General features: G+C 40.1%; 1 protein-coding gene across 22 annotated transcripts in view; it reads right to left on the bottom strand.

Annotated features, from left to right (window-relative positions):
* The window catches only part of LOC118286501 (pleckstrin homology domain-containing family A member 5-like), a 237,987-nt gene that overhangs the window by 123,426 nt on the left and 100,499 nt on the right, over positions 1-14,062 (bottom strand). The gene's annotated exons all lie outside the window — the stretch shown is intronic.

Here is a 14,062-nt window from a genome sequence, read left to right on the forward strand (position 1 = left end):
ACCTTCAACTTCACAGATGTAATAATGTTCATTTTAAAATAGCTTCCTGTGAGTACAAATGTCTAAAAACATATGTGACATTCTTTATATTTGTTTACAGATTGTTAAATGCGTGTGCACGGATCGCAGGATACGCACAGATCGGCCTACACACGTGTTTGGAGTTTTGAGACTCTTTTTTACTCCGTCAGCTCCAAAAAGATTCAAAAATGTACACTGCATTTAAGTACTAGTGGGAAAACTTGGGCATCTGGGCTTTCTGTGCATTTGTGTGTAAGTGGGAAAGAAGTTTTGAAATCGATAGAATGGGTCATCACCCATAGATTAGAACACATAATATAAAAATAATATATAGATATAAATATATGGTAATAAATTATATTCAGAAATTATTATATTTAGTTTAAATAAGCTACAGTTAGGTGGCGCACTGGTAAAGCAGCCAGTCAAGGCATAAGGCAGATGAGACAAATTTTTCTCCATACGACGCTGCTCGCTTGGCAAATGATGCATAACAGAGTTGAAAATCCGAAATCAGGGCAAAAATTGCCTTAAATCTACACTTGTATGCCCAGCTAAAGTGTGTTCAGACTGACAGGAATTTTAAGGATGCAGTTACACAAAGTGAGTGGATATGAACAAATGAAATTTGCACTAGGTTGCGCAAACTGAAGCAAAGTCATCTCCAAAAAAATTCACAACAACTGAATGCTTTGCTTGATGATGAATTCTAATAAACAAAGACAGGACAGAGCTCTGGAGGAAAGCATGACGTTTTGCGATCACTCATAACCTGAATACATAGTAAGCTAGCTAGCTAATGTGTGTACAGCTGGCAATCTGGGGCAAATGAACATGAACTGAACAAACAGTCTAGATGTCAAGTTTGTGCAAATAAAGCAAGAAGGGACAGCTTACATCCTAAACCACCTTACACACATTAACTATTGGGAGTATGTCAGTGCAGTTCAGCCCTGTGCAGCTACTGTCCGCTGAGGTCTCCATTCTAAAAACATGCCTGTGTGTGAGACGCACACCTGCCTGTGTGTATGATGGTTAGCCACTTTGCTCTGCTCTTCACACACATTAAGTGTATTTCAGGGCTGTCACCTTTGATTTACCTTTTACAGACAACAGGTGAAATGTCCTTGATGCTCACTGATGTGTGAGAGAGAGTTGGGGAGAAAGAGCAAAGCAGCTCTAGTCACCTGCGTGCAAAATGGTAACACCAGGATTTTTAACAAGGGCATTCCACTGCATTCATTCATCTTATTTTCTATTTTGGGTTTTACAAGGTCTGTAGTTTGGTGACAGACATTAAATGGATGTTTCATTCAAGGTTTATTGTAGGTGCAGTAACTACCCCTCTGGTGGCACAGAAGCCTTTCAATAAGTGGACAGGGTCCCACATGATGTAACATTACAATATGGTTGTAAGACTTGTCTCCCGCACTAATAAATCTTAAAACGAAAACAATCTTCGTCTAGATGAGCCTTATAGCGAAATAATCAATCTCTGCCCTCACTAACACACCTGAAAACAGACATGACCATTCATCACACTAGTCATGTGTGTGCCCGTGGAAGCATCAGTCTTTTGACATTCCAGTAACGTTCTTCACATTCATGAATGAAGGAGCTGGGCTGAATTGAAAAGGGTAAGAGGACCTCTGGATTCCAGTTATCCTGAAACCTTTAGTTCTACTATATACTATATACTACATAGTTTGATTACAGAGTCTTATAAGTATTTGGCTCCTCTTCAACTTAATTTACATCAAGAGGATTACCTCTTATTATCTACCTCTAACACTCTTCAGACATCTCTGCATAATCTCAAACTTTTACTGAGGTACTGCAAGACAAAATGTGCCTTATTGTCAAGACTTGATTTGATTCCAGTCCACATCTCTACAACATAATGCTCTTGCGTAAATTCAGTTTGGAAGACTACGCTCATGCATACATCTTTCGTAGTTTAATTTTCACTCATCCGGCCTTTCCTCCTCTCACACATGCATGTGACCACTAGTCATTGAGAACATTAAATACACTACATCCACATCCATAACACAACCTCCACCCTGAAGTGAGTACCATAAATAATCATGAATCCATAAAATCGTTACATCATGATGTTACGTGTGAGAAGGAGCAGGACCCAAATGCAAAGTGCAAAGAAAAACTATTTTTATTTAAAGAAAACAAAAAGAGACAGATAACAGCTTTTAGGTTGAAATAACAAAAAACCCCACTGGAGATGCCAAACAAAACCAGGGAACAGGACACGGGAGACATCACAGACACAGGAACAACCTGACACAGACAAAGGGAAGCACTGAGACTAAATAGACAGGTAATGGGAAACAGGTGAGACACATTAGGGACAGGTGTGAACAATCACAAGGGCAGGAGACGAGAAGTAAAGACACCAGAAACAAGACACAGGAAACTCGAGAAAACACAAGAACTGGATAACAACGGAAACTTAGCTAATGCAAAGACACACTAGGAACTTAGAAAATAAATAAAAGTCTACTGGAAACTGAGTCGGATGACCTGCTGGACAGGATGGCAGCAAAGATTGATTGGCGCAACCCAGTACTGCTGATTTTGTTAGTTTATCCCGTTGAGACAACTTATTTTTTAGTCACTCAATCTTGTTTGGTAGTCTGTGAGAAGCAATGACTAACTCAAGTAAAAAGTCTTTGTCGATTGGCTCGAAAACAAGAGGAAAATCTGACATGGAGGCCCTGGCGGATGCGGTGCTAGAGAAGCAACGTGGCTACCTGGAGTCACGCTTTGATCACTGCAGGAAATGGGAAAGGGCACCGAGGAATAATTAAAAGCTATCCAAACAGATTTGGTAGCACTAACTGAATGTATTGGCACAGTTAAAGTAGAAATGGGCAAGTTACCCTCTGATGTTGTGAACAACTCCATGACGCTAGCCAACCACGAGACCATGTTGGTGGTCTTGTGGTTTTTGTTGTAATATTGTTAGCTCTATAATTCCCCCACTCTCCCCCTGTCAAAAATCCACTCTAACTTCTCACGGTTCATCTGGAATATGAGACGTCCACATCTCAAATTATACACTGCACAGAGAAGAAGGGGAAGATGGGGGTCTTGCAGCACCAAATTTTAAACTCTATTTTTGGTAATTTACTCTTCGACCGATAAAGGTTTGGTGTGACCCTAATGTTTCTGTCTCCTGGCGTAATCTTGAAGAAAATATTGTACGACCATGGAGTTTGCAGGATGTCCTATTTGCCAATATTTCAGACCAGTGCCGTTTAATGAGAGTCGCGACAACTCCGTTCACTCCAATGGACCATGTTTTTCCAGCAATGGCGCATCATGGAGCCTCTCAATAATTTGCGGTGCACATTATAAACTTGCATGGAATGTTTTTGACACTTTTGGGGCAGATCCACTGGACTTTGATTGACAGCCTCAGGGAGCCTGGAGTTGCCAGGTTGGAGTTTCATGTAGGTAGGACACTGTTGGCAAGACGAGAGTCAACACGGTAATGTTGTCCATAGAAAATTTTTAATATTCATTATCCATACATTATCAAGTAGGCTGTAGCTGTCAAAAACTGCTTGATAGCTTAGTTTCGTATAAAACCTATCCTGGATTTATTATCTAATAAAGCTTGAATAACAGTCAAGCCATTTTAAAGGACATCCTGGGCTAAAAGTAAATTTAAACCATACAGCCTTTTACTATAGGCTAGGCCTACTATGGTTCATGTCTTAGGCCTTTCCCCGCGAGCGTACAAAGCACTCCACGGGCGAGTGGAAGCTGCCTCTGTATATGTGCACTGCGAGTGCAGAAATAACCCTCTAGCAGCGAAACTGCCTCTCCCGCAAGCACTTGAGCCTCAAGGGATTTAAATTTGCATGCGATGGTTAATATCTGCGTGTGTGAAATCACACACATTGCTTGTGAGTTTCTCTGAATAATGGATTTGAATTGCGCGCCAAGAACGTCAGGGAACTATCTGTAGGCTGGATTTCTGTGGTCGCGACTCTCATTAGACGGCTCTGTTTCAGACAAGCAGTGTCAGTTACGCTTCCGGCCAATTGTTTCCCATTTCATCCAGACTTGGTGCACAGCTGAACAGGGATGTAGAATTTCCTGTAAGTGGCATTCACTTTCACCTATATTTAATAACAAGGGTCTGTTAATTGGAGGGAGACCTTTCTCACTATCTCATTGGAGTGGCAGTAACATTTGCCATTTAAAAGACATTCATGATGACACAGGTCTGTGCTCCTTTCAAGATATTGGTGGTGGATTTAGTCTGCCCAGTTCCACATTTTTATTTTATTTTAAGCTTAGATCAACTCTCAAAGCACACGTTGTCCCATGGCAACAACCTTTGTCTGTTCACCCACTTTATAAATAGTTTACATTACAGGGGAAAGACAGGGGTATGGTGTCCACACTGTACAGGTTATTTTTGGAGGCCTCCTATGAGAATCATCCTCTGGACAGAGTGTGGAGACGTAACTGCTCAGATCTGGACCCAGATTTTGATTGGGGAGAGGTAAGGTTAAACATAAAGGTGGCTTCTCTTAATCCCTACCACCAAAAGATTCACTTTAATTATGCCCATAGAACATACCTAACTCCGCGCAAACTCCCTCATGTAGTTTATGAACTATGAAACTTCCTGGCACTTTCCTTTATATGATCTAGGCTTGTCTAACAGTGTGACGATTCTGGACTAAAGTGGCATCAATCATGTCTGACTTACTATCAGTAACAATGCCAGTGATTGCATCTGTCCTGTTGTTACATGATTTGTCGAAGCTAAATATCACCAAGCTCAAAGTACGCACAGAACTGGCAGACCTTTAATTTATATTTCTTGTTCTTTTTTTTTTTCTATACACGTCTCTGTATTTGTAATACTTTGCCTTCCCAAGTATGTATAGTGTATTTTTTTGGTTTATTATTTTCGGTGTGTCACACACTTGCCTGTTAATGTGTATTTTGAAAGAAAAAGGAAAAAAAATTGATCACAAAAAAAAGTCCACTGGAAACTAAAGTTCATGGGGCAGAACCATGATGCATGAATGTATTCTCAGGATTCTGGGCTACCAAAACAGTACTGTAGGTGCATACAGCATTATGAACACTGTCTGAGCTCATCACATGATAATTAAGTAAAAACCACATACCAAAGAAGCGATCAGTGCAAATAATTCTGAGTAAATCTTAATTAATTCATTAATTAGACTTTTTTCTTGATTATGCATTCTACATTTTCAAATTAAAATCCATTCTTGTATGTTGTCCTACAGTGGGTACAGGGATTTACTATTGCACGTCCATAAAACTGGGATTTATGAGTCATATAAAAGTACTAAAATTCCCATAATGCAATTTCATAATGTCTCTCATGAGACTCTGTCTTCCTGGCAAACACCCACATCTTTCAGAGTACATGTCCCCATTGTAACGCCAAATTTCACGTAATAAATTTGTCTCCAAGCCAAGACTGAGATAACCATGGTGACACTGCTATGACATCCTCCAGTTCCAAAGCTTCTGCAGAGAAAAAGAAGACTTTATACAACTGTTTTCACTTTCCACTGCACTATTCACACAGTTCTTGTTATAGCCCTGTCGGGCGGTTATCCAGAAACTGTACACCGTAAGAAAATGAGAAAATAAAGAAAACCCGGTTAATAGGGGCCCAGCAACTGATTTTTTTACCAAGGTCTGCAGCAGATTTATCCAATCCAGCCATGGAGCTGTTACATCACATCCTACAATGCGTGTTGCTCGTTGATGATGGTTAATAAGCACGCCATAAGTTCACTGTAGCTACACACATCTCCACAGCAGTTTAAAAAAAACACCAACTTCTGACACTTCTTTTGTGTTGCTTGGCAACAAAGGCAGAATCAGCTTGTATGTACAAAAAGATTCATGGCTCCATTTGGATGCTTCCCTTGGAGCTGGTGTGAGGGCAACAACTTGACAGCTTCACCGGGGAGAGGAGAGGAGAGGAGTTAAAGTAAGAATGGGGATTAAATTCCTGCAAAGTCAGTGTGATTGTAAATCTGTTCATCATCTTGCATTATGGTTATGATGCCGCAGGCGTGGCTTGTCAGTGGAAACATGTCACTCCTTCATTTGTATCTGTCAACAGATGAGATGTGTGACCTATTTAATTATGTGTCCGTTTATATGAGGTGAATCCAGGTAAATATAAACTGTAGTTTGTTTCACAAACTAGCTTTTCTGCATTCAGAAGCCAAAATACACCTGGGGGGACAAGGAGTCTTCTACCATGAACGTCCATTTAAAACACGTCCATTTAAAACACTTACTAAAGAAGTTTGAGCTAGTTTCTCGACTTCTGATGAGCATTTTGTGACAAAAAAGCAATTATTGGCATGAAATGGGACTGTTTCCTTTCATGCAGCAATATTTATCTCATGGGACAAACAAATGCCCTGCCATTAGGTCTGATTAGCATTTTGTGCGAAAGTTTATTTCATTAAACTTAGTTTATGCATGATATGTCATGCTAGGAAATAGACTAAATACATTTGTTGCAAAAGATTTCAGCTAAGGAGACTTTTTCTGTGCCTAAATGTTTGAAATTCCTAAATATGACATTAAACTGACAAAGACCTCTGGTGACTGTAATTACTGTATGTATAAAGTACATCAGGAACAGCATAATCATTAGAATAAGGTTAATAAAGCCACCACACTTCACAGGGAGATGTGGGGAAATGAGTATTCATGTTCATTTTTCCTTTGTGAAACTGAGTGTAACATGCTGTTGTACTGATGAAATTACAGATGTGGGACTGTACAGAAAACAGTGGGAAATGGTTTGCATGATGAGGAAACATGATAACTGAGGAAACATGAGCATGGACATGAAGACAATATAAAGGTTCCCAAGCTTTAGGCTTACAGATGTGGTGAAAATGTGGTCGGAGAGCTTTTCCATATTGCTACTTAGAAATATTGATCAGGACTGTTGGGTCCAGTTGATACAGTCATGTGTAGCCCCAGTGCTGTTTGTCTGTCCCTCTCTCCCTCTATGATTAGCCTCTTTCTCTAATTCCCTCTCTTTGTAGAAAACAGAGCCCCAGCTGATGTAATTTTAACATTAAATTGTTTTGTATTCAATGAAAACACTTTTCTCATGTTGCTCCCTTTACACCACAAAATGAGCCCCTCTCCATTTCCTCCCTCCTCTCTTTCCATAGTCTTCCCATTGTGTCTCCCTCTCTCCTCTTACAATGTGTGTGCATCTATCTGCCTCTGTTTGTGTGTGTGTGTGCTTGTGTGAGTGAGTGAGAGCGTTTTCCAGCAGGGCCTGCGCTTTCATCCTCTGTGCTCCAGTAGCATCCTAGGAGGTTTGCGTCGGAGCCGCAGCAGCAGTACTTTTAAACTTGCCTTGCAACCCAGAGAGGGAGGATTTGAGAAACACTTTCATCTGCACAGGACTCGTCTGAGTCCACTGAGGAATCCCAAACACCTCCCATCTCAACAATTGGCAAATTAAGACTTTGCTGGAGTGCAGCTTGTTAAAAAAGGTTTTAAATGCTTGACATGGCTATCAAGATGAGTCATTAGACTTACATACTCTAGCCGTTTAAAGCAGAGTGGTGCAGACTTGTCTCAGCAATTCTGAGAATTTTACCACATTGAACACTGGGTAAATTGTTCTTTTGGCTGCACAAACATTCCTCTATAGTGGGAATGCCTTTGGGCCTTAAATCACGGTGCCACCTTGCTGCACCACATATTATTTACAAGAGTAATTTACTTTATTTTGTGAAACTGCTGGAATGACCATTTTATCCTGACATTTTGCATTTATGCATCATTCTAAAACATATGACAGTTTTTTGTATCCAATATTAAAGTCCATATGGTCATTGGACACCATTGTCTAGTTGGAATATGGTTATTCCATCCATTCACCGTCTACCGCTTTATCCATTTAAGGGTCGCGGGGGGGCTGGATCTATTATATTTCATTCCTTACTCATACATTTTACAGTTTGCACACATCTATTTAAGATGCAAATGTGAGTGAAAGGTTCGCACAGTCGAGCACTGAATCCGCTCTAAACTTCCAAGCTTCACAAAAAGGTGAAATAAAAGGTCTGATTTGATACAGCAGCATCAGAAACATGTCATGTGGTCTACATCTTGCACAATAATGCTTGCATGTGAACTGGTGACTGCTCTTGTGTTCTGCTTGAATAATAAGTGAAGCACTCTATCTGCTATTTGTTAAGCATTTCCTCAGGCCTCCCTGGGGACTACTGAGAAATAATTTCTACGTGAGTGAAGAGCTGAGTGTTGATGCACTGTTTTTCACCACAGCATATCGGCTGATGCTGTCACACGATGCACTCAGCTAACTGCCCTTTAAATGTGGAGACTCGCACAAGGACAGACAGGGACATGTCTGCCTTGCTGTAGCGTTGTGATGTAAAATGACACATGATTAAATGTGGCAGAATGGAGGGACAGCCTGTGTCCCATCCCCACACAAATCAGTCATACATAAGGTCACAAACTCAAAGAATCACACACACACACACACACACACACACACACACACACACACACAGATGGCCAAATTACAAACCCTGTCTACCATCCTTCTGTCTTTTACAGCTGGTCTCTTATATTCTCCTAGCCTGACATTTCTACACTTATACTTAAATACATATTAGTCTGGAGCCTCTCAGTTAATTTTCGATTTCCAAGAGGCGTTACCAATGACGTGCAACATGAAAATGTCAACAGACTAGAGTGTACTGAGAGGACACATCTGTGATGATGATTCCACAATGTCTGTGAACGAGTGTTTCGGTTTTTGTGGGAGAAATCTGAAGATATCGGGTACTTTTAGTCAAATGCTCGTTCATCAGTGGCAGCCTTGGTTGTCTACAAAAGTCGCTTCCGTCCGCGTCATTTTATAAATCCCGCCCATTATCAGATAATCGGTTGTGATTGGACTGGCAAGTTTTCTGCCAGAGGGAAATCACTTCCCGATAGACGGAGTGGGACTGAGTGAAAATAAATCACAGTGTGTTCATGTTGATAGAGAACACCAGTGCAACAGTGTATCACTGCTTTGCTTTTAATATTTTGTGAACACAATGGAGCTCTATGATACACAGTAATAACATACATCAGGCATTGATACACGCAGACAGGCACGCACACACACATGCTTCATAGTTACATTTACATTTAGCTTTTTTGTGATATCAGATAGGTATCTGTTCTGCCCAAGATGCATGAAGTCGCTGAGTGACTAATAATCACACACATTTTTTTTAGGGTGTAAATATACACATATAACACAGGGGTTTGTAAATGTCTGATTACAGACTTGATGACTCAGAATGCAGGTGAATCCTCTTCCTGGTTAGGAAGGGTGGAGTCAGACGAAGGTGAATATAATAAACTTGGAGCGAGCCGAGCTGTGTGGGAGAAAACTGAATCTGGAGTGTCAGACCGATAGATTTAAACTAACAATATAAGCATGGAGAGCCCTCTCTAAAGAGATGTTGCCAGGGTAATTCAGCATTGTAAGCACAATACACTAGCAGCAGCTCTGCTCTAATATGAGCAAGCTTTCGGCATCCATATTCTACCCTCCCAGCTCAGTGGTGGTGACAGAGGGGATTGGGGCAGACAGATAGTACAGTGGATTACTGCATGTCCCACCTACGGTTGTTTCTTACAGCTCTCTATGTCTCTGGGTTCTGTGTGTGCTCAATTAGCCACTGTCACTTTTAAATGATGTGGCATAACCAAATTCCCTTTGCATCTCCAGCATGGCGTCTCCTCTCAGTCAAGTTTTGGACAAAATTTGCCCAAATTCTGTCAGGTGTCTCCTGTCAGCTGAAATCTGTCTCCTTCTTGTGATGCCTGTTTTGTGGCTGGATGAGCCGACAGACCTGCTACTGATCAATGCTACAGGCGTTACCTCTGACTATCATGCCTAACACACGATGTGGCTGTGCAGGCTGCTGGCAACATGTAAGCAGTTAGAAAAGGTCTATGTGGTGTTAAGTCACTGTACACAAATACATTTCAGGTGAAGCAGCTTTTAGTTCCTGTGCTCCCCACCTGAGGAACAAGCCTCATTAATACCTTCAGTAGGTCTGCTGAAACTGTTTTTTGATGTATTTTAAATGTAATTTAAATTATTTCTTAATTTCTTATTCTGAAAGTTTGAATTACCTTTGTAAAGCCCCCTTTGTAAAGTAATTAAAATTTTGTCTTAGTGTTTAATTTGTATTAAATTTCTATGCCTCTGTAAAATACTTTGAAGACTTTGAAGTGGAGATAGCATTTACTGTTTAAGTTCTATTTTGTATTTAATTAAATTTAGGTAAGCGTACTATGAAAAATTATAACTCATATACAAAAAATAAATATATAAACATCTTGTTTTTTTTCACTATTGCACTGAGCATTAACATATTAGCCATTCATTGTATATGTTGATGAATTGCCAGCAAATCTGATAACATTTTTGTCTTTAAGCTGTTTTATCTGCTGTGTGCTAAACACAAAATCTATGTTTGTGAGGAGATTCATTTATTTACCTTGTTATATGGACATGTGCTCCCTTTAAACAAACACTGAGTGGAACTGAGGCTATCTTAAAACCAATCCCAAGAATGTAGCTCATGTGGTAAGAATGGAAACTGACGCTCTCTATAAAACTGGTGTACTGCTATGTATCCTCTTTTCTTTTTTTTCTAGTCACCTGTTTTTTCACTTTTACATTTGCTGTTTGGTTTGGTTTCCGAAAGAAAATTTGCTGGGGTTTTAACGAAAGAGATACCTGTGTAGGTTTAATATAAAAAGTCTCAATGGAGCAAGATGTGATGGGTGAAAGGGTCAAGTGCGAGGGTCAAGAGTTAAGACCAGGAGGCCAGGGTTTACATGCTGCATATTTAGAATACTTACTTCTTATTTTCACTTATTATCATTTAATCTTTTCACTTCACAAGCAACAAAATTACTTCAAAAGGTTTAGGCACCACTTGGATGAAAGCCAAAAGTATCTATCCTGTGATTGTCGGAGGACACAGAAATATATATCGACCCCTTGTACGATAAATTACTCTGTGACCATTTGCATTATAATTAAGTTTAAATGTGGACACACTTGCACAAGGACAGACAGGGGCATGTCCACCTTGCTAGCACTGTAATGTAAAATGACACATGATTAGATGTGGCAGAACAGAGAGACAGCCTGTGAACACTGCCACAACCATAGTTCAAGTATTATGGACATTTTATTCTAATCTATGTTGATTGTGTTTAGATTCCCTTTAAAATGGTATTCTACATTAGATTAAATCTCTCTATTAACTGATTAATGTAACACAAGCAGATATTTTAGTTCTAGGATTACAGTGACAGCCTTTGCCTTGAAAATAAATGACAGTCCAATAATCTGTGTTTGACTGAGCATAAATGATCAATTACAGTATATACTGTGTCCTATATGCTACAGCAAACAGAATATTCTAAATTTCTATGCACTGACTTAAACGTTGGTCAGGCTCAATAATCCAGTATGCATGTGATTGACAGACTGCAGTTGATATAATCACACAGATCAAGTCAGAGATGCAGAGATATAGATGGGTATCTGCATCCATCTGAGGGCAGCTCCAAGAGTGTCAGCTTGATGAATGACATCATTATCTTACTGAGATGAAACTCATGCTGACAGTAGTTCACTTCAGATCTATCTCTGGTGCAGCTGCCTTTTGTTCTCCCACAGGAAGATCACTGCTATTCCTCAGCTTTGCATTTCCACACCACTGACCTTCCTGCTACCACCATCATCTATGCTGAATAAGGTTTAATGCTGCAACTCCTCAAATATTCTTAAAACATGAACTATTCTGCTGGTAGTGTGGGGAACAAATGTGAAACATCTGGATCTGGACATGGACAGAACAAAAAAAATCAAAGCACAGGTTAGATATTTTTTCTCCAAAGTAGGTTTCTGTCATTTTAAATTGTTCTTATCATACTGATGTACAGGTTGTTCAAGTGTTCGTGTTTCTGATTAGTTTCGTCTTAATGACTTATCTGATGCTATAGACACAGAGTGAGACATCATGATTGACAGCTGAGACTGACACCTGAGCATGTCCAGCATGTGTGTCGGTGGGACCTGATACCGCAGCTCCACTCCTGCTTAAAATGACGTCACCAGCACAAGATAGCAGCGCCCATATCTGAGACATTTTGGCTTCATTTTTGCAGAGGGAGGAAGTGGAGACTTTATTTACAGCCACTGATCTAGACAAGTTGATCAGGCTTTCCAGAGTAGCAGTGGTCATAGCAGTAATACAAAGAAATGTATCACAGCAATGCAAATAAGTTGCCATTTGCAAGAATCAACCGGAACAAAAATCACCAATCACAGCCAGTCTCTACGCTCTGTGAATCATCTGGGTACAGGCTGCGCAGCGCTGCAGAACCTGGGCACACAATCCTTTGCTCGGTTAGAGACCAAGCTCAGGTCTTCGCAATGAGGAGCTAGCCACCTTTTTGTGTTTTGTACCTTCACTAAAAATAAATCTGAGAGTTAACCTATAACTTCTGGTTTTGGCTCATAAATTGTGTTTATATTTTAACTATTTTTGTATGTTGCAAACACAGAACAATACTATCATTTAACTTACCGAAACAACAGGAGCGCAAGCTTCCTGGACTTCTCTGTTGGGACGACTGACTGCAGATCAGGCATATTATTCATCCGGTAGTAGCTTGAAATGTTCTCCGCAAGGCTCCGACACCGTGGTCAAGAAGTCCCGTTCAATGACCGGGGATTAGCTCAGGTGACAGGTAGCGCTGCCAGCGGCTAGCTACTACCGAGCGGCTACCAAACAGCAGCGTCACCTGTCACTCATGTATCCACGGCCCTAATTATGCAGAATTTCAAACCTTAATATAATATAAATGGGCGAGTTATAAAAAAATTCACCTAGGCCTACTTAATTTGCAAATGCAGTAAACATTTATTTATGACTTTAGAGCAGAGTGTCAAATTATTTATTTTTATATGTGTAATCTCCTGTATGTCTGTCAATAACCCAGCAGCATTTCAAGTTCCCGTGTGTTGTTTACACACTGTTGAGAAAGTGTCAGGGGTTTTTCCCAAAGCAGGACTAAACTTTGGCCATGGGGAAAAGTAAAATGCCCATCGCCCCTGCGTTGAAACCAAGCAGTAAAAGGCATACAGCACGTAATTACACTTTTTGTTCAACACTGATAATCATGACTACAGATTATGTACTCAAATGATTTATAACAAATATATTATTTGTTCATTTGACTTGTACTATGACTATAAGTTGACTGCCAGATTGACTTTTCACACAGCGAAAATTGGAGAGAAAAAATGCTAAATACTGAAATTAAGATACCAACAATAGACTATTTAAAAAGGAGACAGTAATATAAGCTAACATGTGAATTGGCTAACCTGGAGCACATTAGAGCAGCTATAACGGATAATTTTCATAACAATGTATCACATGACAATGTGATCACAACGTAATGATGTGAAACTGATCTGTCATTGTGATTACCTGCACAGTGCCAAACAGCAGGCAGACAAAAGCAGAGACTAGCTGGTGAAGAGAGCAGAACATGTGACAGCTGAAGGGGTCGCTGGAGTCGTTGGACGTACATTCGTCACACACAGGGCGGCTGTGGCTGAGAAGTTAAAGAGGGTCATCCACTAACTAGAACGTCGTGGTTAGATCACCCCTCCCTCTAGTCCTTGGGAAAGACACTTAACCTTAAAATGGCAGTGTATGACTGTGATAGAAAAAAGAGCTGTATATAGCAGAACTATTTCAATGTGTGTGTGAATAGGTGAATGGAACTTGAACTGTTAAGCACTTATAATGGTCGATAAGACTAGAAAAAAAACAAGAAAAAATGCCATAATGTAGTTCATTTAAAGAATGTCAATGCTGTGTTCGCAGCTTGTTTTCACTGCACAATA

This window comes from Scophthalmus maximus, chromosome 12 (genome assembly GCF_022379125.1).
Source record: "Scophthalmus maximus strain ysfricsl-2021 chromosome 12, ASM2237912v1, whole genome shotgun sequence".
NCBI classification, from domain to species: Eukaryota; Metazoa; Chordata; class Actinopteri; order Pleuronectiformes; family Scophthalmidae; genus Scophthalmus; species Scophthalmus maximus.